This window comes from Tursiops truncatus, chromosome 9, assembly GCF_011762595.2.
Source record: "Tursiops truncatus isolate mTurTru1 chromosome 9, mTurTru1.mat.Y, whole genome shotgun sequence".
Lineage (NCBI taxonomy): Eukaryota > Metazoa > Chordata > Mammalia > Artiodactyla > Delphinidae > Tursiops > Tursiops truncatus.
In genome coordinates this window covers 52,823,046-52,850,747 of record NC_047042.1, presented here as the reverse complement: position 1 = coordinate 52,850,747, position 27,702 = coordinate 52,823,046, and the positions used below count along the sequence as shown (strand labels likewise).

Genomic DNA, 27,702 nt, shown 5'->3' with positions numbered 1-27,702 from the left:
TGCTTGAAAATCCTGGAGGGAGAGAAGAGAGAGAGAAAAATAGCTCATGATTTGCTGTTACATTTAAACTGTAGACCTATTTAATATATAAATGCTTTCCTGCACAGTTGTGTCATTAGCGTAGGAGAAAAAATGTCCAACTAATAGTTATCATCTATTCATAAGCATGAAGTAAATCATGTTGGAGTATAATTAGTAAGAGAGCATCAATAAAGGAAAAAAATATTTTTAATCACAATAGCCCTGGAATAAATCATGCATTAGGTATAATTACTGAGAGAATACTTGGATCATTGCAAATAACTTGACATCATTCTATTTAGTTTACCTACCTGTTTTAAATGAAAACATGAGGCTCGTTATGTATTTTATCGTCTGTTTGTTATACCAGCACCCTGAAGTGAGAATAAGATTACTGTGAAATAGTAAAGAATCGCCTGTACTCCTAAAGAGTTGTGAGAATAGCCAAGATAGCCTAACTTAACATCAAATTTTCTAACATTAGTAATCAGAAAAGAGCACAGACACGAGGAGAAAAGTTAATGTTTCAGAAAAATAAGTTGGTGGTTGGCGTGCTAGGTACGGGTGGTAGTTGAATCAGGGGTGCCCCAAGCAAATAAAGTAGCACAACAAAAATGTCATACAATTTCGTACATTCACAAAATTGTAATTAGTTCACTATTGCCAGATGATGAAAGACAATGTGGGTTAAATAGCCAGCGGGGAGGACCTAAATGATTTGAAACGGTGAGGTACCATAATACATTTTTCAATGTAGAGCCAAATATGTTGGAAGCAGTGTGGAGGATCGATCTGAGTTGAATGAACTAAAGGCAAGTTAACTAGAGAGGGCTATGACAGCAAGATAGGTGAGCTATAAAGTGTGTCTGGATGAAGAGAATGCCAGCATGGATGGAATACAGGTAACAGATTTAAGTGACAGCTCAGTGCTCTTCTTTCTAATTGATAGATTTTAGGCTTTAGAGTAGTTTTAGGTTTGCAGAAAAATTGAGCAGAAAGTACTGAGATTTCCATATACTTGCTCCACTGACACCCCAGTTTCCCCGATTAGATACATCTTGTATTACTGGGGTATATTTGTTACCATTAGTGAATAATGCACGGATGCATTATTATTAACTAGAGTCCATAGTTTACATTAAGTTTCACTCTTTGTGTTGTACAGTTTTATAGGATGTGAATCAACAGGAATGCACACTATCACGTCCACTGTTACACTATGATAACAGAATAGTTTCTCTGCCTTAAATATACCCCGTGTTTACATATTCATCCCCTACCTCACTAAATACAAGGAAACCACTGATCTTTTTATTGTATCTATAGTTTTACCTTTTGTCATATAGTTTGAATCATACAGTATGGAATCTTTTTAGACTGCCTTCTTCAACTTAGCAATATGCTTTTTTTTTAACATCTTTATTGGAGTATAATTGCTTTACAATGGTGTGTTAGTTTCTGCTTTATAACAAAATGAATCAGATATACATATACATATATCTCCATATCTCCTCCCTCTTGGGTCTCCATCCCAACCTCCCTATCCAACCCCTCTGGGTGGTCACAAAGCACCGAGCTGATCTCCCTGTGCTGTGCAGCTGCTTCCCACAAGCTATCTATTTTATATTTGGTAGTGTACATATGTCCATGCCACTCTCTCACTTCGTCCCAGCTTACCCTTCCACCTCCCTGTGTCCTCAAGTCCATTCTCTACATCTGCATCTTTATTCCTGTCCTGCCCCTAGATTCTTCGGAACCATTTTTTTAAAATTCCATATATATGTGTTAGCATACGCTATTTGTTTTTCTCTTTCTGACTTACTTCCCTCTGTATGACAGGCTATAGGTCCATCAACCTCACTACAAATAACTCAAGTTTGTTCCTTTTTTTTTTTTTTTTTTTTTTTTTTGCGGTACGTGGGCCTCTCACTGTTGTGGCCTCTCCCGCTGCGGAGCACAGGCTCCAGACACGCAGGCTCAGCGGCCGTGGCTCACGGGGCCCAGCCGCTCCGCGGCATGTGGGATCTTCCCGGACCGGGGCACGAACCCATGTCCCCTGCATCGGCAGGCAGCAGGTGGCAGGCGGACTCTCAACCACTGCGCCACCAGGGAAGCCCTCAAGTTTGTTCCTTTTTATGGTTGAGTACTATTCCATTGTATATATGTGTCACATCTTCTTTATCCATTCATTTGTTGATGGACACTTAGCTTGCTTTCATGTCCTGGCTATTGTAATAGCCTCCCCCTTGCATCTCCTTCCCACCCTCTCCCTTCCATCTCCTTCCCACCCTATCCCACCTCTCTAGGTGGTCACAAAGCACAAAGCTGATCTCCCTGTGCTATGCGACTGCTTCCCACTAGCTTTCTATTTTATATTTGGTACTGTATATATGTCCATGCCACTCTCTCACTTTGTCCCAGCCTACCATTCCCCATCTCCGTGCCCTCAAGTCCATTCTCTATGTCTGCATCTTTATTCCTGCCCTGCCCCTAGGTTTTTTAGAACCCTTTTTTTTTTAGATTCCATATATATGTGTTAGCAGATGGTATTCGTTTTACTCTTTCTTACTTCACTCTGTATGACAGACCCTAGGTCCATCCACCTCACTACAAATAACTAAACTTCACTTATTTTTATGGCTGAGTAATATTCCATTGTATATATGTGCCACATCAACTTTATCCATTCATCTGTTGCTAGACATTTAGGTTGCTTCCATGTCCTGGCTATTGTAAATAGCGCTGCAATGAACATTGTGGTACATGACTCTTTTTGAATTATGGTTTTCTCAGGGTATCCCCAGTAGTGGGATTGCTGGGTCATATGGTAGTTCTGTTATTATAAGGAACCTCCATACTGTTCTCCGTAGTGGCTGTATCAATTTACATTCCCACCAACAGTGCAAGAGGGTTCCCTGTTCTTAATATCCTCTCCAGCATTCATCGTTTGTAGATTTTTTGATGATGGCCATTCTGATTGGTGTGAGGTGATACTTCATTGTGGTTTTCATTTGCATTTCTCTAATGATTAGTTATGTTGAGCATCCTTTCATGTGTTTGTTAGCAATTTGTGTATCTTCTTTGGAGAAATGTCTATTTAGGTCTTCTGCCCATTTTTGGATTAGGTTGTTTGTTGTTTTGATATTGAGCTGCATGAGCTGCTTCTATATTTTGGAGATTAATCTTTTGTCTGTTCCTTCGTTTGCAAATATTTTCTCCCATTCTGAGTGTTGTCTTTTCGTCTTGTTTATGGTTTCCTTTGCTGTGCAAAAGCTTTTAAGTTTCATTAGGTCCCATTTGTTTATTTTTGTTTTTATTTCCCTTTCCCCAGGAGGTGGGTCAAAAACAATCTTGCTGTGATTTATGTTATAGAGTGTTCTGCCTATGTTTTCCTCTAAGAATTGTATAGCCTTACATTTAGGTCTTTATCCATTTTGAGTTTATTTTTGTGTATGGTGTTAGGGAGTGCTCTAATTTCATTCTTTTACAGTAGCTGTCCAGCACCACTTATTGAAGAGGCTATCTTTTCTCCATTGTATATTCTTTCCTCCATTATCAAAGATAAGGTGACCATATGTGCATGGGTTTATCTCTGAGCTTTCTATCCTGTTCCATTAATCTATATTTCTTGTTTTCTGCAAGCACCATACTGTCTTGATTACTGTAGCTTTGTAGTATAGCCTGAAGTCAGGGAGCCTGATTCCTCCAGTTCTGTTTTGCTTTCTCAAAATTGCTTTGGTTCTTCAGGGTCTTTTGTGTTTCCATATAAATTGTGAAATTTTTTGTTCTTGTTCTGTGAAAAATGCCATTGGAAGTTTGATAGGGATTGCACTGAATCTGTAGATTGCTTTGGGCAGTACAGTCATTTTCACAATGTTGATTCTTCCAATCCAAGAACATGGTATGTCTCTCCATCTGTTTGTATCGTCTTTAATTTCTTTCATTAGTGTCTTATAGCTTTCTGCATACAGGTCTCTTGTCTCCATAGGTAGGTTTATTCCTAGGTATTTTATTCTTTTGGTTGTAATGGTAAATGGGAGTGTTTCCTTAATTTCTTTTTCAGAGTTTTCATCATTTGTGCTTTGTGACCATCTAGAGAGGTGGGATAGGGTGGGAAGGAGATGCAAGGGAGAGGGGATATGAGGATATATGTATACTTAAAGCTGATTCACTTTGTTATACAGCAGAAACTAACACACCATTGTAAAGCAATTATACTCCAATAAAGATGTTAAAAAAAGAAATTATGCATATTTAAATAATGATAATGTTCTAAGAAAATTTCATTGTGGCCTTAAATGAGAAGTAAAAATTCTTCACAGGGTTTTACCTATTGTGAACATGTCTAATTTCTTAACAGAAGATCAAGCTTTTGGCTAATTACAGTTATAATTATTAGTGAATATTAATTAGTCAGTTATTTAAAAGTCAGTGAAAGGGAGTTTTTTTAAAATTGAGGACAGAAAGAGTAGACCATGTCTGCTGAATAAGGTATTTGTATTGTCTGTGGTTCTGTATGTATACGATTTATGACAGGCATGGTTATTAAAAACCTTATGTTACTATGTTAATTAAAAGACCTGGAAAACACAAGGTAGCTTTGTTATTACTGTGTAATCTGCATCTCCTGCTCCATATGAAAAGTTCTCAAAAGAGTGAGTCTCCATTTCCATATTTGGCCCTTAAATCCCCAAATAGGTTATTCTGAGTCTTCATAATCTATGATTAAAATAAAATTACCAACAACTGTGTCTTGTATAACTTTGAAGAAAAATGAAATAAATTATACCTAAAATTTATTTTAAGGGTTCACATATTAAGCTTCAGTTCTAGAGATAATAAGGTCTTCTCACCAGTTATGCTGATGACTAGTGCAGAGACTTCATTTTCATAGAAGTTAGTGACATACTCATAGGCTTCATTTTTAATTGATTTACCAGCATAGTTCCTTATATCTCCTTCTTCCAACAACAAAATTTGGAGGTAATAATTGGAAAAAAATTTTTTTTTCCAAGCGTAGACTCTTAAGTAAAATGGATTCCATTAGAGCACTGTGGTAGACTGAATAATGGTCCCCACAATACCAGATCCTGATACCTGGAACCTGTAAATGTTACCGTATATGGCCAAGGCTTTTCAGATATGATTAACTTAAGAATACTGAGATGGAGATATTATGCTTGATAACTATGGTGGGCCCTAAATGCAATCACATGTATCTTTATAAGAGGGAGGCAGAGGGAGATTGGACTACACAGAGAGGAGAAGGAGATGTGAAGATGCAGCTCTGAGAAAGTTAAGGATGCTGGCCTTGAAGACTGGAGTAATGTGCCATAAACAAAGTAATTCTGTTAGTCATCAGACACTGGAAGAGCCAAGGGGTAGATTCTCCCCTAGAGCCTCCGCAGGGAGTGTGCCCAGGTTGACAACCTGATTTTGGCCCAGTGATACTGATTTCAGACTTCTAGCTTCCCAAAGTATGACAGAATAAGTTTCTGTTGTTTTAAGCCAACAAGCTTGTAGTTATATGTTACAACAGCCATAGAAATCAAATCAGGCACCATGCATTACCTATAGATAATAATATTTTATGACAACAATTTGGTTATGTTAGGCCAATATCATTCTCATATGTTTCTTTCAAATTGAATATTACCCAGATAATGGAATTTTCCAAACATCCTTTAAAAAAAAACAAAACTACATTCTTTGTTGTTATGGCTTATTCACTGCAATTGATTAACTCCCTGGTTACAATTTAAAATAATTAATATTGTACTTCGTGTAGACTTTCTCCAATCGTGAATCAAAAGAGCCATTACCCAGTTTGATACCCAGGTGGATAAGTTCAAGTAATTTGCTCAATGAGGTGAAGTCTGAAAAGGTTCAAATAGTGATTCTTATCAGCCACAGTGTTGATGCTGTCTTGACTGAATTGTAGGTATATTAAACTTAGGGTATTTTTGGTGGTGAGAAAATTTCTTATTCAAATTCCCATATTCATAAACCATGTGACTGTTGAAAAACAAGCTTTAAAAGCTTGTAATCATGATGCTTTCTTTTAGAGTTTGCACATAAATATAAAATCATACTTAGAAGTTTTAAAAATATTCCAGTAAAGTTTTTAGAGCTTTAGTTTTGTGACACTTTCTCAAAGTTGTTCATGAATACTTTTTCTTCATTTCAACTACCTTTAAAAAAAGTTGGAAAATGTACCATTTGTCAGCAGACGTTTGATTGTGTTGTGAGCTTGATGTACGTTAGGAAAAATTCTTTTGTGCCCAGAGGAAGGTTTCTGCATTTGACAAAAGAAAATTGCAGTCAAGGAGCAACCAATCTCAACCTAGACCAGAAAGAAACTGAATACACCTTCTTTCACATGTGGACTGAAAAAAAATTGTTTTGCAAATTGACACACATATTTGAATGCTACCACATGCTGCACTCTTAATCTTACAATTATTTTATGAAATATTTATTTTTATTCCCATTTTACAGCTAAACTAGCTAAGGCTCAGAGCAATTAAACATCCTCCCTTTAGAGTACTGAGTCAGGCCTGGGAGCCAGGTCCAACTGGTTCTTCCGTATCTCCATTTAGCATTACCTTAATAAGACAATCAGTTAACTAATTATTATAATAATCCCATAGTTCCTAGACCACTTAACTTTATTTGTATATAGGAAATGGAATTTTGACTGCACATTTTGCAAACTCCATCTTCTCTCAGAAATTACAGAAAAAATGTCATTCATTCAGCAAATAATGTAATGGGGCTTAGTTTGATTAAACAAAAACAAAATGTTACCTCTTGAGTTTTACAGTGCAGTGTAATGAGTTTTTCAGAAGAAAGGGGTGGGGGGGAGTTATAACATAAAGTGCACCTGGATCTCATACTTCTAATGTCATGAAATTAAGTTCCATCCCAAAGTGCAGTGACTAGTTATCATTTTTGGATTATTTCAGTTGTTAACTAAAAGGTAAGCAGGCCCAAACTTGTTTTGGCAGGAAGTTATAGAACTCTAAGTCCTCATTAAAAATTGCAAAATTTGTCCTCATCATACTTCTGTCTGACATCCCCCATTCATCACTCCAGAGTTCCCTGCAGGAAGGGCTGTATAGAGATTAGATGAGGTCAGTGATGATGATGATGATGTTGATGATGGCAGATCTGACATGAAAGAAAGTTCAACCATGGAGAATTCTGTGATCCATTCCCAGTTATGTCCATGTCAATATTAGAGTTTTTTCAATATATACACCCTTTTTAAATTTTATAAGCCAGTTTCATCCATTAATGCATCATCGTTAGACTCAGTTCAGTGAAAGAGTAAAGGAGTATGACATCTGAGTACTTACTATGTTCCGGGCACTAGACTGAACCCTTGGCATACATGACCTCACATGACCACAGTGGTCCTTATTATCACTAACAGTGATTTCCCACCCTGGCTGTAAGTCAGCATTATCTAGAGACATTGAAAATTATTGATGCCTGGCTTAGATACCATTCCAGAAAAATCAGAATCTTTCAGAAGTTCTGAGACAAATATCAGGTTTTGTTTTCCCTAAGTCTCCCATGTGAATTAAAATATGAAACCTGGATTACGGAAGGATCATCAACTTCAAGGTAAAAATATTATTCCATCTTACCTCTATTTGGTCAGTTTATAAAATTCAGGAGGCCTTTCTTCATTGAACAACCTTTCTGGCAAAAAATACCTCTATAAAGTATGAGGTATTGAAGTATTAATTCAGTTTGCTTTCCCTCATTCTTCCTCATAATCAAAATAAATCAATAATCATAAAATAATTTACCCAAAGGACTCTAACTCTGATACACTTTATCTTCTTTGTCCTCAATTTAATGTTTCCTTCTATAAGTCAAAAACATGTATCTGGTCTGGGGAATTCCAGTGAAGAGAACTAGAAATTAGAATAGGGAGCATGAAACATAGCACCTGGCTGTGCCCAGTTACTTCAGTCAGGACCAGCCTTACTTGATAATCCTAACATGGGAAACTACTAAGGCATAAAAATCAATTAAAATTACGTATTTTTTTAAAATATGAGTTTTTATTGATTTTCTCTCTACATATTTGTTTGTTTACCCAACACGTTCGATATCTCCAGCAAAGTTTACTTCCAAGTGGGTTGGTTTCCTTTGACCTGTCTAGCATCTTTTTTCATCTCATGGGCTGAAAAAGAGATGGAACAAGGTATAGAGTTACTAGTAAATTTCAACTAATGACCCTCATGAGGTACAGAAGAGTTATCACAAACAGAAAATTCTTTCTTAAAATAATACTATTTCAGGTGCAGCTTTTTTTGATCCTTTTAGAAACAAAGATTAAAAAAAAAAAGCCCAGCACTCTTCTCCAAGTTAAAAAAAAAAACAGAAAACAAACCCTGAAACTACTGTTAATCATCAACACCTAAAGTTTAATGACTTGGATTTTAATTTAGGTGTTTTTTATTTGTTAATTTGTTTGTTTGTTTGTTTTTACTTCCATTTTGATGTGGCAGAAGACACCATTTTTTGTCAACTCTTCAAATATTTTGCAAGGGAAAGCAATAATAATACTAGTAATTATTATTATTTAAAAGTAGGCTTCTCAATAGAGGAAGATGTTCAACTATGTTAATGACTACTATGTTGAGTGAGGTACTTTGGGAAACTACATTGCTTTTGCCAATAAAAGTAGAGCTACCATTGATGTGGCATGTACAGTCCAAGACATTCTGCCTATATTATCTGACTTAATCATCACAAAATATTCTTTTACTTCCTCATCTTGTAAGGGTAGCAGCTGAGAACCAGGGAGATTAATGAACTTGCCTAAGAGTTGGCAGAACCAAGATGTGAATCCACAGCTCTTGTTGTATCTCATACCAGCAAACCCTCTGCTCCTCAAGACTTTGTGGCACATCAGTAGAGAGCTAACTGCTCTGTGGTTAGAGTAACAACTCACCATTTGGCTGAAAAGTCTTGAAAGCCTCTTGGTTTCCTCTAGGGGTTGGGTTGATGTCTAAGACACATATGAGTCCCACGTATAATTTTACCTGGGAACACATATTCTATGAAGTCTCTATGTGAATTGTTAAGATGTCTTCAATACGGTGGTGTACCTAGCATACTTGACAGCTCATTTTTAACATTTCCCTCTCTAGTACAGAAGTATTTTTAGTAATAATCATGGAATGAAATAAATGATGAAAATGACCAAAAAAGTAATGCAGTTAAAGTGTTTATTGAAATTTTACGTAAACATACTTAATTCAGGAAAACAAATAAATGTGACACTACAAAAAAGCAATATGTAATACTTTTAAATTACATAAAGTTATTTTTAAAAAACACAAAATAGCTACATATTGGTCTATCATAATAATGGATAATAACATTACAAGTTCTGTTTCTAGTCTTCTGTCAATTTCTAAATTTTTAATACAGAGACTAAGAGTTATACAGAAGGATAGATAAAGTAAGTCAACTTCTCTTTCTCCATTTTTATAATCATTATGTTATTAATGTTATGAATGGAGATCTAGGTAGTGCCACAGAGACATGAACTGCACAGGAACAAACTTTAATGATTCCAAACTGCTTTGAACTTATTCTCAAAACAAATTGTGTGTAACTGGGTCTATGTATGTAGGAGGGCAACTGTATAACTAAAAAGTATCTGAAGTAACACCCACGTACAATATAGTGTTTATTAAAAAATAGGTAAACAAATGTGCTAATTAAAAATGTATATATCTATACATGCATATGTATAAATTAACTTATTATCTATTAAACTGTATAAAACTAATATATATTAAATATTTATATAATTAGACCAGTAACCACAGTAGTTCTTTAGAACTGTGCTGTCCGATATGGTAGCCACTGGTTCCTGTGGCTACTTAACATTAAATTTAAATTTATTAAAATTAAAGAAACTAAGAGTTCAGCTTCTCAGTCACATTAGCCACATTTCATATACTGAATAGCCACAGGTGGCTGTGACTACAGTAAGGGACAGCATAACATTTTATTGAGTAGCATTGATTTGAATCTTAGATCAGTCAAAACTTTTATTGATGAAAACTACTTTATTACTAACATTGTTTAGAATTGCCAGTGCAAGAGAATGATAAAAAGCAGACTGACTTTTAGCAGGTGTTGTTATTATATAAAAATTCTCTAAAGGCAATGCACTCCTCATTGCCTTTCCTGGGGGCCTCATTCTCACTGGCCAGTCCTGGGGTTACCACTGTTCTGTGGGTCCTTGAATGCTTCTATGTCTCTCCCCTAAACTCTCACAGCTATGCAGTGGGAAGTAAACTCTCCTCACCCCCTTACCAAGCTTTATGCAGGGCATGATTCATGTGGTTTGGATGCCAAGTTACCCACCCCCTCAGGGAACACACACCATCAACCATTCTCCATCTTTACTTATTGGCAATTCATCCTCAATCTAAGCAAGTATGTCTCACCCTATAAAAAATCACATTCTTGTACCTTGGTTGTGTCTTGTATCTCTAGAGAACTTTGAACAATTACCTTTCTTTTCACACTCTGATCTCCTGAAATAGTATTCCATGGTTACTTTGTTCCGTTGTACTCTATATTCCACAAAACCTTTTCTGGTCATAGCCACCCCGAGGTCTATAGGAACTCAGCCCTGGCCCACTTCTGTGCTGCTACAGCATCTATGCATACTGTTTTCATACTACTTTTTACAGTGTACTTGACAGGGGAATTTGCTTGTCTCTTATGCTTGAGAAAACATGAACTCTTAGAAGATATCAGAAATGTCTTCTTCAATTCTGAGTCCCCAGGATTCAGTTCCGTGCTCATTTGTAGGGGTCACTAAGTAAACATTTACAGAAGAAAGGAAGGATAGGAAGAAGGAAAGAAGAGGGGGGAGTTTTACTATTATTTTGAACAACTTAATTGTGAGTTAGGGGTAGGGGCTAGGGGACCAGCGATTAAAATGAAGTGCATGCATGTCAGCTACATGGTCAAGACTGTAGAGCACTTAAGATGATGTATTAATATGGCAAATAAATTATTTTGCATGTATCAAGATTCTCCGTAATGTTCAAATTATTACAGGTGTATTGATGATCAATTATAAATCAATATTCTGAAACTCTTCATGGCTCTATTCAATTCAATGTAAAACATATAATAAAGGGCTTGCTTTGGGTTGAGCACTCTGCTAGATAATGAGGATACTAAGATGACAAAGATGTTATATCTGCCCTTAAGAGGTAAATTGATTTGTTAGGAACAAGACACAAAAAATTAAAGATAATTGTGATGACAGTGATAGATAATGTTCATGTAGCACTCACCATTCTTCAGCGCCGAGGGCTTCTCATGTATTTCCTAACAGCTTATAAGGTAGGTAGTAACCTTATTGCCGTTTTACATATGAGGAAACTGAGACAAAGAGAGGATGAGTAAATTGCCAAAGGTCACACAGAGAGTAATTGGCAGAGTTGAGATTCTATCTAGGTATAGTGAGACAATTTTGGATATTTTTAAGGCTTTGTAAGACTCCCCAGGGCATAATTACCTATGACCTTCATTTTAACCCAAAAGATGTGATGTGGTAAGAGAGAGTACACGCAATCATTGGGGGTCTAAGACACAACTAAGTGCAAACTCCCCTCAGGTCCTTATTCACACCAGTTGGGCTTTGCCCCCGCACTGTACCACCAAGAGCTTAGCAATAAAACTCTCTTGGCTTTGAGAGAGCTTCAGGTAGGAGTTGCTGGCAGGGTATGTTATGCCCTTGTAGTCACTAGTCCAGCCTGGCTGTCTAACAGGTTATGAGCCATGAAAAGCATCAGTAAACAGATGATTCTGAAGGTAGATGGGGGAGCTCTGGACTTAAACAGCACATCATAAACCCCACTGTTCTTATCTTGAAAGAGTCAAAGCCAGGTGTCCTGGTATCCTCAGGTATAAAATACACTTTCCCAGTCTAGATGTAAATTAACCTTGTCCTGCACAGAAGGGCTAGACGTGGTAATGAGGATGCAAGGGAGAAAGCTGGGAAGAGAAAAGTTTAAGGGAAGCATACGGATGGTCCATGGGTTAAAGCACATAGCAAAATCATAGGAGTGAAGGATGTTTTCCTAGTGCTCTGCCTGGGCAAGGGATAGACTTGAATGTCAATAATAAAATAACATTAGCTGACATGAAGTATTTACTGTAACTGTGTGAAGCGCTTCATATATATAAACTTTAACCACACAGTAACCCTGTGAAATGACAGTGATCTCTCATTTACAGATAAGAAGGCTGAAGCTTAGTGAGAATAGCAATTTGTCAAAGTTTAGTTGAAGAGAAAATATGTTAAAGCTCTATCGGCCTGTTTCAAAAGTCAATGATTATACTTTTACAGTGTGGTCTGTAGGCGAAGGCCAGTGGAGATTTGTGGTTCATTCAGGACCAAATGCACAAACGGATCACGTTGGTAATTCCAATGTACAGTTTTCTGGTCCTTGCTAACTTCAAGGTCCTTGAAGAAAGTGTTAGGAGCAGTCTCATCCCAGAAATATTTGCTGTCTTTCAAGCATCCTCTTCTGGTCCACATTTGCAGGACATTCTAGGGTCATCTGGGTAGGGTTATGTTCTTTATTGTTCCCAAGACCAATGCTTGGTCTGCTGATTGACCTTCACTCTTCTCAAGAGAAAAACTCTAGAGACATTGTTTCCTAGCTCTTTAATTTTGGTGTGCCAATATGGCAGATATCAGGGAAACTTCTTGGCTTTCTTCTTAATCTCTTAAGCGTAAGTGGGTGTCGAACAGCAGACCTGATTCTGGTGATGAGCTGGCTGTCACGTCTGTAAGTAGCACTAAGGAGGAGAGCTAAATAGAGTTTTAGAACTTAATGGTATACTAGTAAAATTATTGTAAACAGAAGTAGTCCATTTCTGAAGTGGTCTTATGAATATGTATTATATTAGATATTGATATGAAAATATATGCATGATATATTTATACGAGCTAATTAATCACATATATATTATATATGATTCGTGGGTGAATATATGTATATAATATGAGTGATTAATTAGTTTGTCAGAAATATAGATTTTCAAAATAAGTTATGCTTGTACTGACTTCTAAACTTCTTGCTTTTATTTTTCTTCTTAATTCTTTAGGTCAAAGTAACTAATTTCTACCAAGATAAATCTCTACTTTTTTCATTTCAATTTAAAAATCCTAATACTCTTAGTAACCAATATAGGTTACTGTCAAACATTCACAAGTATTCAATTAAGGAGAAAGGAAATATGGGTATGGATTTTAACTTAAATTTTTTTTTTTTTTTTTTTTTTGGTGTTATGCGGGCCTCTCACTGTTGTGGCCTCTCCCACTGCGGGGCACAGGCTCCGGACGCGCAGGCTCAGCGGCCACGGCTCACGGGCCCAGCCGCTCCGCGGCATGTGGGATCTTCCCTGACCGGGGCACGAACCCGTGTCCCCTGCATCGGCAGGCAGACTCTCAACCACTGCGCCACCAGGGAAGCCCTTAACTTAATTTTTTTTAATCAAAAAAATAAAATTTAAAAATTGAGCATACTATTTTTAAAGACTGAAATTTTATTATTTCCAGGGTAATGGATGTACCTCTTTTTCCTTCAGTGCATGCCTCTAGGTCTTGACATTTTGTTACAGAACAGGGTGAGCAAATTATAAACATCATTAGTTTGTGTATGTGTCCTTTGCTCTCAGGTGCCTGCAACTGCTAATTTTAGAGCACTATGTTAAAACTCCAATAATCTAAAATAATTTAAAATGAGTATACATATGTTTATGATAGAACAAAATGTATTTTATACCAGATATTTTTCATCTATCATTTCAAGAGTGGTTTGAGCTTCTGGGCAAAAAATTGACTCAAGTAACATATTGATATTCTGTTTCCATGACTTGGTAGTAGGTATTATTTAAGGAAATGGATTTTAGGGGAGGGAACTGAAAAATTCTGGGCAATCCATATTACATAAAGTTTTTTTTTATATTAGTCTGTAGTATGCTGATTTTCCTTACAAGTATCTAAAAGGTTAGTGCCATATACTGGATTTTCCAAAAATTTTCACCTCCAAATCTTTTTTAAAGAGCAGCTTCCTGATGATTCCATGGTCATGGAATGCCCTTTGGGAAATACTGGATTACAATAGAAAGTCTTAAGGCTTCTGGGAAATGGAGCTAAAGCCAGTCTTAAATTAACACCAATTTGCAGTCTGAACACAAAGTAATCCACACAGACTGCTGAGTTTGTTTTATTCATGATGCCTACTTATCTTACAAATACTAAGTTTTAGAATTCATTCATGTCAAAAAATCAGAATACAAGTCAGGAGAGTAGCGTTAGTTATTAAAAAACAAAGTATCAGAATTTTATATCATATTGTTGGAATTTAAAGATTCTTTCCTTCTGCTTTTTGCAAATTTTAAAATTAGGTTTGGTTTTCTTTTGGTGACCCTATAGTTTTTGAAATACACGAAAGACCCAAGTGTTCATATTCTTCTACAGATTCAGGGATCAGGGATTCTTTACTTATCAAGATCCTTTGAGAGTAAGATATTCTGTTCCTTCCATAAATTTTACACGATGTGGTCTCACATGAAGACCTGTAGGCTGTTAAAGCACCGTTAGTATACTGAGGTAGTAACATGATAAATAAATCTTACACAAATAGTTTTACATTTTGGAATGCAGATTTCTCCTAGGAAAATGATACCTAAGCTATCTACTTCACAGGGCTGTCAGAAAATAAATATGAAAATAATACACTGTATGTGAAATTCTTTTGTAAATTGCAAAGCAGTCTACAAAAGACAAGGAAATTTGATAATGATAATGATCATGATTCCTAACTGTACCTGATGGTTTCTGGAAGATAGAACAGCTCATAAGTTAACCAAAGCAAAATATTCTCTGGCTCAAATACAAATTTGTCAAGGCAAATGTTTACTTCAAAACATAATTCATTTTGGAAAAACACTAGAAAAGTAAATATTGATACTGATTTTCAGGGGCTTTCAAAAAATTCAGAAATCAGCTCTTCAAGAAACTAGGAAAGTAAAAATAATTGAGTGGTAATTTTTTTGTTTTGAGGTGGTTTGTTTTTGACTATTTTTCTTCTTACAACATTGGAAGAACACAATACAAAAACGGAGTTTTTTTGTTTGTCTTTTTAAGTTACTATGCTGTTCAACGTAGAGTTATTTTAAGTTCAAATCTCTGAGGCAGTGAAGAAAATATACTGAAAGTGCCTCAATGAACAGGAAGTTTTCTTCTTGGGAAAGTTGTACACTTATTTTAAAAATACAAGTCAGAATTTGTCTTTGCTCTCAATTTTGATTTTTATATAACTCCCAGATGTTTCTACAGCAGCTGGATCTCTATGGATGTAGTTAAGGGAAGGAAATGTAAACCCAGCTAACATGTAGTTCTTTTTGGTCCCATAGGAAGGCCATACTGGTACATTACTGAATAATATATGTTTAGGTTAACCCAAATCACACATAAATCTATTTTAAATATAATTAACACATTTTTTAATTTTAAAAGAGAAAGATGTAATTGTACTTTCTGATGAAAAATACAAGCAATAACAAAGCAAAAGGCAAAGAAAAATCATCTAAAATCCATTTCTTTTTAATTTTATTTTATTTATTTTTTTATACAGCAGGTTCTTATTAATTATCCATTTTATACATATTAGTGTATATATGTCAGTCCCAGTCTCCCAATTCATCACACCACCCCCGCCCAGCCACTTTCCCCCCTTGGTGTCCATACATTTGTTCTCTACATCTGCGTCTCAATTTCTGCTCTGCACACCGGTTCATCTGTACCATTTTCCCAGGTTCCACATATATGCATTAATATATGATACTTGTTTATCTCTTTCTGACTTACTTCACTCTGTATGACAATCTCTAGATCCATCCATGTCTCTACAAATTATCCAATTTCGTTCCTTTTTATGGCTGAGTAATATTCCATTGTATATATGTACCACATTTTCTTTATCCATTCATCTGTCGATGGGCATTTAGTTTGCTTACATGACCTGGCTATTGTAAATAGTGCTGCAATGAACATTGGGGTGCATGTGTCTTTTTGAATTATGGTTTTCTCTGGGTATATGCCCAGTAGTGGGATTGCTGGGTCATATGGTAATTCTATTTTTAGTTTTTTAAGGAACCTCCATACTGTTCTCCATAGTGGCTGTATCAATTTACATTCCCACCAACAGTGCAAGAGGGTTCCCTTTTCTCCACACCCTCTCCAGCATTTGTTGTTTGTAGATTTTCTGATGATGCCCATTCTGACTGGTGTGAGGTGATACCTCATTGTAGTTTTGATTTGCATTTCTCTAATAATTAGTGATGTGGAGCAGCTTTTCATGTGCCTCTTGGCCATCTGTATGTCTTCTTTGGAGAAATGTCCATTTAAGTCTTCTGCCCATTTTTGGATTGGGTTGTTTGTCTTTTTAATATTGAGCTGCATGAGCTGTTTATATATTTTGGAGATTAATCCTTTGTCCGTTGATTCATTTGAAAATATTTTCTCCCATTCTGAGGGTTGTCTTTTCTTCTTGTTTGTAGTTTGCTTTGCTTTGCAAAAGCTTTTAAGTTTCATCAGGTCCCATTTGTTTACTTTTGTTTTTATTTCCATTACTCTAGGAGGTGGATCAAAAAACATCTTGCTGTGATTTATGTCAAAGAGTGTTCTTCCTAAGTTTTCCTCTATGAGTTTTATACTGTCCTGTCTTACATTTAGGTCTCTAATCCATTTTGAGTTTATTTTTGTGTATGGTGTTAGGGCGTGTTCTAATGTCATTCTTTTACATGTAGTTGTCTAGTTTTCCCAGCACCACTTTTTTTTTTTTTAAATGAAAGGTTATTTATTTATTTATTTATTTTTGGCTGTGTTGGGTCTTCATTTCTGTGTGAGGGCTTTCTCTAGTTGTGGTGAGCGGGGGCCACTCTTCATCGCGGTGTGCAGGCCTCTCACTGTTGTGGCCTTTCTTGTTGCGGAGCACAAGCTCCAGACGCACGGGCTCAGTAGTTGTGGCTCATGGGCCTAGTTGCTCCGTGACATGTGGGATCTTCCTGGACCAGGGCTCGAACCCGTGTCCCCTGCACTGGCAGGCAGACTCTCAACCACTATGCCACCAGGGAAGCCCCTCCCAGCACCACTTATTGAAGAGACTGTCTTCTCCATTGTATATCCCTGCCTCCTTTGTCATAGATAGTTCACCATAGGTGCGTGGGTTTATCTCTGGGCTTTCTATGCTGTTCCATTGATCTATATTTCTGTTATTGTGCCAGTACCATATTGTCTTGATTACTGTAGCTTTGTAGCATAGTCTGAAGTCTGGGAGTCTGATTCCTCCAGCTCCGGGATTCCTTCTTTTTTAAACTCAAAAACAAAAAGGCTATTTATTTATTTCCACTGAGTGACAGGAAAAACTAAGAAGCATGAGGTGATTTTCATCCCAGCATGGAGAAGATCTTCACCTACAGAGCAGGTGGAACAGGACAGGGAGGGAACAGGTCCCTTTCTGCATTCCCCTGACCTAGTTCAACACCTATAGCAAAGCAGTGACGTTAATTTGTCACAGTTCAAATGTATATATCTTCTGAAGACCCTCTAAAAACATGACATTAAAAATTGGAATTCTAATGATGTCACTGGCAGAGATGGCCACCTATTTCACTAATCCACAGAGTAGGCTTAAAAGTCCTCGAAAATATCTAAGATAAAATTAGATAATATGCCTAAGAAAACTGTGCAGCCCACTGCTTGGCACAGAGTAGCATTCATAAACGTTTGTCTTTTCCCTAAGGAAACAGGGTATTTTCTTACTAAAGAAACAAAAATGAGAGAAGTTACATCAAGTTACCTGTATTTTAGGAGCTGAGGGACTGAGTTTTGTGAAATCCTTTTATGAACCCATGTGTAAAAGTCAGATATAGCCTATAGTTTTGAAGAACTGTTCCATCAATTTCTTTTATCCTGACTCATTTCTATTTTCTGTATAGAAGCATGGGAGCACATCTCATCAGTTTCTCCTTTAGATTGTGATAATCCTGATATCGAAGCCAGAAGTGGTATGGCTTTGGATTCATGTCTGCCCCTTCTTACAAAGGTTAAAGGCAAGTTCACATATCTTCGAAGAGCTTTGATTGCAGGGAACATAGAACTGAAATTGACTTTACGTAGCACTTTTTATAGAGAATTAGATGAAAAAAAAAAGCCTAATATCTAAGTCTGCTTTGTTCTAATTTAAAAGATAATCAAAATGTCTTCACTGTGGGAGGTCTCTCAGTAAACAGGGGTTTATATTTAGCACAATTTATTTGAAAAACAGAAAGGCTGCCAAAATGATCCAAACATTGAATTATTTCACTTTTAGAGGGCAGATATTAGTGAGAAGTAATAAAATATTGCCAGCCTGCATAAATAGCTCATCATCACTACTGAGAACTAGACAGGATGAAAAGACCGATGATGCCTAACATGGACAAATGTTGGTTAAAGGGTAGACCGCATAACTGCCAAGCCATGTCCGAAGGCTGTAATCACAGAGCAGGTGGGGAAAAAGGGCTCAAAACAACAGCAAAAGCTGCAAGGAGGAGTCATCTGATGAAGGGGGCAAGGTGGGAAATTTTAAAGGAAAATGTCAGAGGAAATTGCTTGGTAAGAGCTCTACTCATGCATGACTGTTAAGGAAGTTGTCTTCTTAGGAAATTGTAAGTTCCCAAAATGTCTTAAATAAAAAAATGGACATAACTAAGCATTCTATAGGTCACGTTTAGTATTTTCAGACTGTAGAGAAATTGTTTCCACATGTCATAGCTCCTCACTCTTCTGAGGAAGACTCAGGATCTACCTGATCTTGGGCTAATAAAGGAGTTCCAAAGAGACACTTGCTTTCCTTTCAAGTCTGGTAACACAAAGGTTAAGCTAAGATCCCATCAAAACCTAATTGGGTAATGTTGTATGTGAATAATTACACACAAGTTCAAATGAGATAGCATATATAAAATGCATAGTACAGCACTATACAGACAAGGTGGTGTCATGCATAAGATGTGTATTGAGTACTTATTAAAATGAACTCAATACTGTGCTCTGAATAGAAGGGATAAAGAAGTCCTAGTTTTCAAGGTACTAGGAGGCTATTAGGGAGAAAACACATGCATGAGAAAAATTTTAAAAACAGTATGATGCAATGTGTAATTAAGTACTATATTATAGAGCACAGGATTATGAGAGTTCAGAAAAAATAAATGTAATGAGACTGGAAGGATCTTCTGGAAAAGGAAGAACTTAAAAGTGGGGCTTGGACAGTGTATAAGATATAGAAATTCAGAGGTTGAAAGGGAGGATATTTCATGAAAGACGAATAGCAGCCCAAATATTCAAGGGAGAGAGAGGCAAGGAGATTGGACTAGGGAACCAGTTTAGCATAGTAACTAGGAACACAGGCTCTGGAGCCAGATTTATCTGGATTTGAGTCCCAGCAGGTGTAATCTTAGGCATTATGTGATCATTCCGTGCCATACTTCCCTTGTCAGTAAAATAGCACATCCATTTTAAGGGAATATTTTGAGCATTAATGGGTTCATATACATAAAGCACTTATACTAGGACCCAGAACCAAGAAAACATTCAACAAATGTTAGTTATTATTACTATTATTATTGTTGTTGGGCACTATTAGAAGATGTGATTTTCATGGCTAGAATGAAACCAAATTATGTAACAACAGCAACTACCCCTTATTACAGTCAGTGATGGACCCTGTGCTCAACACTTTGCCTGCTTTTTCTCTTGTGTTCCCAGCAACCACCCCCTGGAGAGGGAAATATCATTTCACTCACTTTACAGATGAGGGAGCTGAGACTAAGAGAAGCAATTTTCTCAAGAATTCTATAGCTGGTAAAGAACAGTCAAAAGTTTGAAGTCGTGTCTTTTGGCCTCACCCCGGTGTTTTAAACTGCTGTGCTACCTTGCTTTTAAGCCTTAGGGGGTCCTGAGATTTCGGCAGGGGTCAGACACAAGTGCACAAGATGAGTTCAAAGTAGAAGAGGTGAAATTCAGGAACACCAGCCAAGTAGATGTTGGTGGCAGTGGCAGTACTCTAGGTAAGGTGAGGTGAAGGAACGAAGATAGCAGCACTGAGCCTGAAAAGGCAGAACCAGGATACTAGATTCCTTCAGCAGAAAAGAAATGGGTAAGATGTTATTCTGGGTCCTGAACGTAAGAGATAGTGACTCTTGGTTATGGAGTCCAAAGGACTAGGAGAATGGTGGCTTCTGAAGGGCTGACATGGAGGGAGGTGCAACTCCTTTCACGTAAGCCCAGAGCTAAGGGAGCCTGTCTCCTTATTTTTTATGATGCTAGCTGGGCTGGTCTTTCATTGCCTTCATGAGATTGGGAATTAGCTTTCCTGTTGGCCTGCATTGCATTTCACTTGCCCCTTGGGGGCTCTTGCTGACATTCTCTGAGCTGCTTGCTGTACAAAAGTCACTTAAGGAAGGACAAAGTAGTTCTGGAAGACAACAGTTGCTCCTAATGCAGTTGAGAGTTGTCTATACAAAGCCTCAAACACTTTGCGAGCAAGAAGTAGAAATAGACATCAGAGCTAATGCACTTCAGCAATATAAAAGGTTTCTACAAAGAAAATGCTGCTAACAGTAAATGGTTTATATAAAACAAAGATAAATCATAATGGAGTGGTAATATGACTTTCAATTGTACCTCTGCTTGGGGAACTCCAAGTGCTCAAAAGACACTATCTCATTACTATCTTGAGTACCTCTGAGAAATATGTAAAAAGCATCATTTTCTCCAATTTTTGTATAAGAACCTAAGTCACAGGGAATTTAAGTGACTTGTTAGTGCATAGAAGTGGATTATTTATTTTCATGAAAAGGATTGTTTCAGTGAACTGGCTGATTGTCTCATGAAATTTGTCACTCAATTTAAGGGAAAAAAAACACAACCAAAGTCCCCCATTAAAAACAAATAAGCCGGGGCTTCCCTGGTGACACAGTGGTTAAGAATCCGCCTGCCAATGCAGGGGACATGGGATTGAGCCCTGGTCCAGGAAGATCCCACATGCTGCGGAGCAACTAAGCCCATGCACCACAACTACTGAGCCTGCGCTCTAGAGCCTGTGAGCCACAACTACTGAAGTCTGCATACCTAGAGCCTGTGCTTCACAACGAGAAACCACCATGATGAGAAGCCCACGCACCGCAACGAAGAGTAGCCCCCGCTCACCATAACTAGATAAAGCCTGCGCACAGCAACAAAGACTCAATGCAGCCAAAAATAAAAATAAATAAATTTAAAAAAAAAACAAATAAGCCAATAAAATACCTCTTAACCTATTTCAATACGTATTTTGGCAACACTTTGTAGACTTGTTTGAACTTAATAAATAAAACTAGGTACAGAATATATTCTACTGACTTTGTCCATTAGAGTAACTCATCACATCATTATTTGAAAGTTACTGGTGAGAAAGATGAAATTTTTCAGAAAAAAGGTAGGAAACCTGAGGCTTCTGGGCAAATGCGTGGCCTCCACTGTCTCAATTAGGCCAACTCTACTCAGTGACAAATTGACATCCTCACCAGAGCATGATCTCTGCACCCAGAAATGACAGTAAAAAATGATATATCGCTTTCTTAGGTTTCTAAGGAAATTGCAGTGACGTCCATTAACTCACTTAGGCGTGCTGCTCGCTGGAGCACCTACCACTCACTGCCCAGCCAGAGAGTGCCGTACTGCTTATCTGCACACCGTTCCCACAACCCTCCCCATTGCCCCCAGCTCGCCTCAGGTGTGTAGATTCAGGAATCCCTCAAGTCAGAGCATAGTTCTGGAAGATTCTAATGCTTATCATCTTTGGTGATCTTTATGGGCAAGTTGTATGTAGAGAAATTTAGCTTATTATGTTTGATCTTTCTTCCTAGAGATAGTATCCCATATTTCCATTGCTGTTAATTGTATCTATTGCTAAACATCCTATTCTCCCATTAACCCACTTTCAAAGGGAAACTTTTTTAACTGCTGAGTATAGCCTTCTTTATGGATGCGGATCTCTAGCCACTAATTACAATTTTTTATTTTTAAATAGTTTTATTACCTTGACCATATACATATATATATATACACATATACATATACATATATATATGTTTCAGTGGTGGAGAAGGATACTTGGATAGTAAACCCTACATTGATGGTCTGGTAAATCATTCAGCATGAGCCCTTATTCTCAGTTACAAAGTGATTAGAAAACACTAATTGTATTTGGTAATTATAAAGTTGATGAGGACTGAATTTACATATTCATCACAATTCTTCTTCATGCCTGACCTCCAATAGAAACCTACGAGTGTTAATCCCCAAGGTACTTTTTCTGATCTGGAAAACCTGAGAAAGTTGGGCATTCTTTGGGGCATATTTATGTGAGGTGTGGAGCCATATACAAACCCAGAAAGTAGCTTAAGTATTCACTGTTCTTTGATATTTCCGTAAAGGTGTCTGTGCAACTGTCTTTTCTCTAAGTGAGCACCTGATGGGTCTGTTCCTTCTTTACTCCTCCTCAGCAGCTCTTTTTTTTTTTAATGTTCAAGATATTTATTAAAATATTTTTATGCTGCCCTCCCCCCTAAATAGGGGAAAGGTCATATAAATTATGGTTCATCTAAATGATGTAATCTTATGCAGTCATTAAAACATATTTTCCAAGAATGTTATAATAAGAATATAGTTGTGGTGTTAAAAGTACAAGATATAGAACTCTATATGGGGTAAGATTCTATCTATATTTATACAGATATTTCCATGGGGAAAGCATTGGATATATACAAAAATGTTATTAGTGGGTTTCTTTGAGAGGATCTTTGGTTATCTTTATGTTATCAGCAGCTCTTGATAGTCATATTTTCTTCTGTCTGTATCAGAGTTTAATTTGATTAGCCACATTTTGACTTTGAAAACTTATGACTGAATAACATTTGCTTTATCTCACGTAGCTGTTTCACATCAGGACTCATATCACGAAAGTCTTTGTTGGTTGTAAATTTCTTTAACTGTACAAGCTATTAGATATGTTGCTATTCTTATATCTTTCTTGTATTTTCTATAAAACACATACCCCATCTGAGGCACAGAGATGGTATTCAGGTGAAGGCTTTTTCTTAGCTCATTGTCATCTTATCCTACTATCAGAATTGATTTTAATATATTTTTGTTATGAAAAGAGGTATAACATATCTCCTATCTACTTTTGACATCTTTCCACATATTCTTGTCTGACAGGAAACATGAATGTGCCTCTCACCAACTTAGATGTGTTAACCCCAAGAGAGAAGACAAGATTACTGATCTATATGTTCTAAAACACATTTGAACCTGTTGTAAATTAACAGAATGCAAAGCTCTCATTTGGGTTAATATTCTTTATTGATAGATTATATCACAGTAAAGACAAAACTCAGAAATCTCAACTGCATTTTTGTATTGGAATTATTTTTTAACTGTGAAAAATAGTTCAAAATTTATGACCTTGGTATTTATTTGTGGCATGCTGATGTCATGTCCTGAAATGATAACACCATAACCAGCAGATTTTATGTAGAGCATTAGAATTCATGAGATGATTTTTTTTAATATAACCACAAGGATTCTAAATACTCTTCATTTTTTTCCATTGAAGAGGAAACAAGCCCAGACATTTTGACGTTTCCTTTAGATGAAGGTTCTTTGCCCTTTTTGTATTTTGTGTGGCCTGATTAATATTTTGGTAAAAAGAATACTTACCACATTTATTTCATCGGGTAGGAATATTATTTGTACTCTTTTTTACTGTGGTAAAATACACAGTAAATAATATTTACCTTTTTAATACTTTTAAATATTTTGTATAGTTTTTAATCACCCTGTACCCATATTATACATTTGTAACCTATTCTTTTTTTACTTTATTGTGAACACAACATGAGATCTAGCCCCTTAACAATTTTTAAGTGCACAATAGTGTTGTTGATTATAGGCACAATGGTTATACAGCAGATCTCTAGAATTTACTCATCTTGCATAACTGAAATTTTATGCCCAGTGATTAGTAACTCCCCATTTCCACCTTCCCTTAGCCTCTTGAAATCACCATTTTACTCTGATTCTAGGAATTTGACTATTTTAGATACCCCATATAAGGGGAATCATATCTTTAAATTAAAGTATTTTCCTTTTAAGTTCATTAATTTCATTAAGGCGTTAAGTTCATTCACATTGTTGTACCATCATTACTATTCATTTCCAAAACTTTATCATCATCATCCCAAACTGAAATACTATACCCATAAATAATAATTTCTTATCCCCCCAATGCCAGCTTCTGGTAACCACTATTCTATGTCTCTATCAATCTGACTATGCTAGATACCTCATTTCAGTGAAATCATACAGTATTTGTCATTCTGTGTCTGACTTCTTTCACTTGGCACGTTTTCAAGGGTCATCCATGTTGTAGCATGTATCAGAATTTCATTCCTTTTTAAGGCTGAATAATATTAATTGTATGTACATACCAAATTTTGTTTATCCTTTCATCCATCAGTAGACATTTTTGTTGTTTCCACCTTTTGGACTGTTGTGAATAATGCTTTCATGAACATGGTTATACAAGCGTCTGTTCAAGTCCCAGCCTTTAAAACCATCAGATTTTGATTTAAAGAATGGTTTATACCTTATAAAACAATTGTAATCCTAAAGAAGATCATAAAAGATGATCACTTTAATATACTAATTGATTCATTCCACAAACATATACTTATTTCCCACTGTGGGGCAGACCCTGTTCTCCATGTTAGTGAGCGGAGGTGATGAATACAATGTGCTTCCTTACCTAGGCTGCTTGGAGACATTTCTTACAATTGATTCTGGATCAGTGCACTAATCCAGAGGATAAATCCTCTTTTTGTTTTTCATTTTCAGTTAGTTCTGTAAAGCTTAGGCTAGGGAATTAAAAGAAATAAAATAAAATCTGTTCTTAACCTTTAAATTTAAAGTCACAAGAATTAGACATATTTTCCATTTACTTCCTGAATTCTGTGCTGCATTAGCCACTCTCAAAAAGTTTCTGACATGATACCCAAATGAACTGGGATCATCAGCATGCTCTGAATCAGTCTCCAAATAAAGAGGTCATTGAGCTTCCAAATGATGTTTAAACTCATTATCCTCCAAGGGGAAACATTAACCTGTCATCCCCTAGAAACATTATTACCATGGAACATCTGTAAACATCAGTATGTGGTCAAAGATATTGATGGGATCCACCTTTTTGTAAATTTAAACATACTCAAAAGATGATTAAAAAAAATCAATGAACATTTTTCAGTAATGAGTCAGAGAAAATGACCATATAGCTTCAGCCCCTTTTGTTGGATGTAATAATGTACTCATAAAGCTACAGAATTACTTTTAAACATATTAGGATGTTACATTAATCTAAATGTGGGGATAATGAACATGACAATAGAAATTGCCAATCAGGAATTTCTAAGAGTGCTTGTATTGAAATTATAAGCCATCTAAATTGTATTAAATTTAAAATCCGACAGTGGGTGTAATTGACAATCTGGAGATAGTTTTCCCATAGATGTCCTTTAGATGTTAGCATCTAACGTCTGAAGATGTTCTTTATTTTTCTTTCCTAATGTCTTCCATATAAATAGACAATTCTCCAAATGGTACACCTTGAAATATTTCAGAAATAATTCCTGCACGTTTTTGAAACTAAGGACATCAGAATAGTCAAGGTAAATATACTTGGCCAGACATGTATTGTGTGGCTCAGATGAACCAGGATAAAATGAACTCTGTAAATTAAAAGTGTTAAAGATAAATCACGTAATTAAAGTGTTTATACATGAACACGTAAAGTATTAAAAAATACATGACCACAATATGGGTCTGCAAGCAGTCGTAAACAAAATTTATCGTGTTACAGGATGCCATGTGTATGCTTCCAACCTCTGACCAATCATCATCTGAATCTCTAACCCAGACATTGGAGAGCAAAGACCAGGTTCATTGGTTCCATTATCAATTAAAGAATGATAATGATTCCATTTCTCATCTTGTACCTGTTTATTTTCCTATTAGCAAGTACTAGCAGATGATATAAAAAGTGATCTAATATTAATGGGGAAAATGTCAAAATCATTGTCATGTTGAATTAAATAGCCTTATTGTTTTAGTTCTCGAATATAGTAACAATTATTACATGATTTGCATACATATAACGTGAGGAAATGTAGTGCAGAAAGGAGGTGCTCAGAAGTCTGGCTGATGTGGATTCATATTCCAGTTCTGCTACCTTTGATGCCTGTAATCTTGGACAAACCACTTAACCTCTGTCAATTTTCATTTTCCAAGCTGCACAAGTAGGGTGGAATATCTATATCAGAGGGTTGTTATAAATAGTTAATTAAGCTACTTCTTGTAAAATATTTAGCAGGGCACCTCACACATAGTACTTTCCCAACATTTGTTAGCTATTTTATGGATTGATTATAATTCAATTATATTAGTTGCTAGTAAAATATTCCCAGTGTGTATAGTATAAGTAAGAACAGTACGGTTTCCAGATACTTCTAGCATACAGCAAATAAGAGTATATGAGCAAGAAAGAGAAGAGAAATAGGTAAGATGCTCATTCTCCTGTAAAATTCAATATCTTATTTGTATTTTATTTTTAACTCTGTCTACTATGGACAAAGAAAAATGTGGGTTATATTACCGAAGCAATTCCAAAATAATGTTATCTATTTTAAAATATTAGTATCAGTATCCTGCTGTGTAAAATAAAAACTAATTTGGAAATTAAATCAATATTTTCTGTAAAGAAATCAAAAGAACCTGATTCACACACACCACACACCCCCACTTGAAATGCAGGCACTTAAGAGTCCTGTGAATAGAACTTTTAATAATCACATACCACAGCCCATCTTGTCAGATGGACAATACCTAGAAGAATCTGGTAAATTATGTGGTATTGATTTGCATCTGTTGAATAGTCCCTTATGTGAACTCAAGTTTTTCTCTATTCTCTGATTTCAATTTCAATTTCACTCCCTTTCTCTCTGTTGCTGCCTTAAAAAAAAGGAGCAAGCTAACCATAAACAATCAAGTTGACGGATGCCTATGAGAATTATGTTACTCTTCCTGAGTCACTCCCAGGGCTTCTTTGGAAACTCTCTGAGTTTCTGCCCTGGAGACTTAGGCTGATTTTCTGCTTCAGACTACTCATCCTGTCACTTTATAGAAGGCATTAGAATGTTACCACTGAGCTGAAATTGAAGTCAGAGCCACTGACCCTACTGTACGAACCTTTCATTTTGTTCCCTAGGATGGGTCATTTCTTACTTGTCCATTGTAAAATTTCAGTGTCTACTCACTGAATTCCTATTCAGTATTTTAAATCAATTTCCCAAGGGCTTCCTAGGAAAACAAGCCCAAAAGAACAGAATTTGAGCTGCCAGGCACGAGCTTGGTCAAGAATTTGAATTTAGGGCTTCCCTGGTGGCACAGTGTTGTTGGGAGTCCGCCTCCCGATG

The 27,702-nt window shown here is 36.4% G+C and overlaps 1 protein-coding gene across 1 annotated transcript in view; it reads left to right on the top strand.

Annotated features, from left to right (window-relative positions):
• Nucleotides 1–27,702, top strand: part of ZNF804B (zinc finger protein 804B) — a 447,143-nt gene that overhangs the window by 283,078 nt on the left and 136,363 nt on the right. The gene's annotated exons all lie outside the window — the stretch shown is intronic.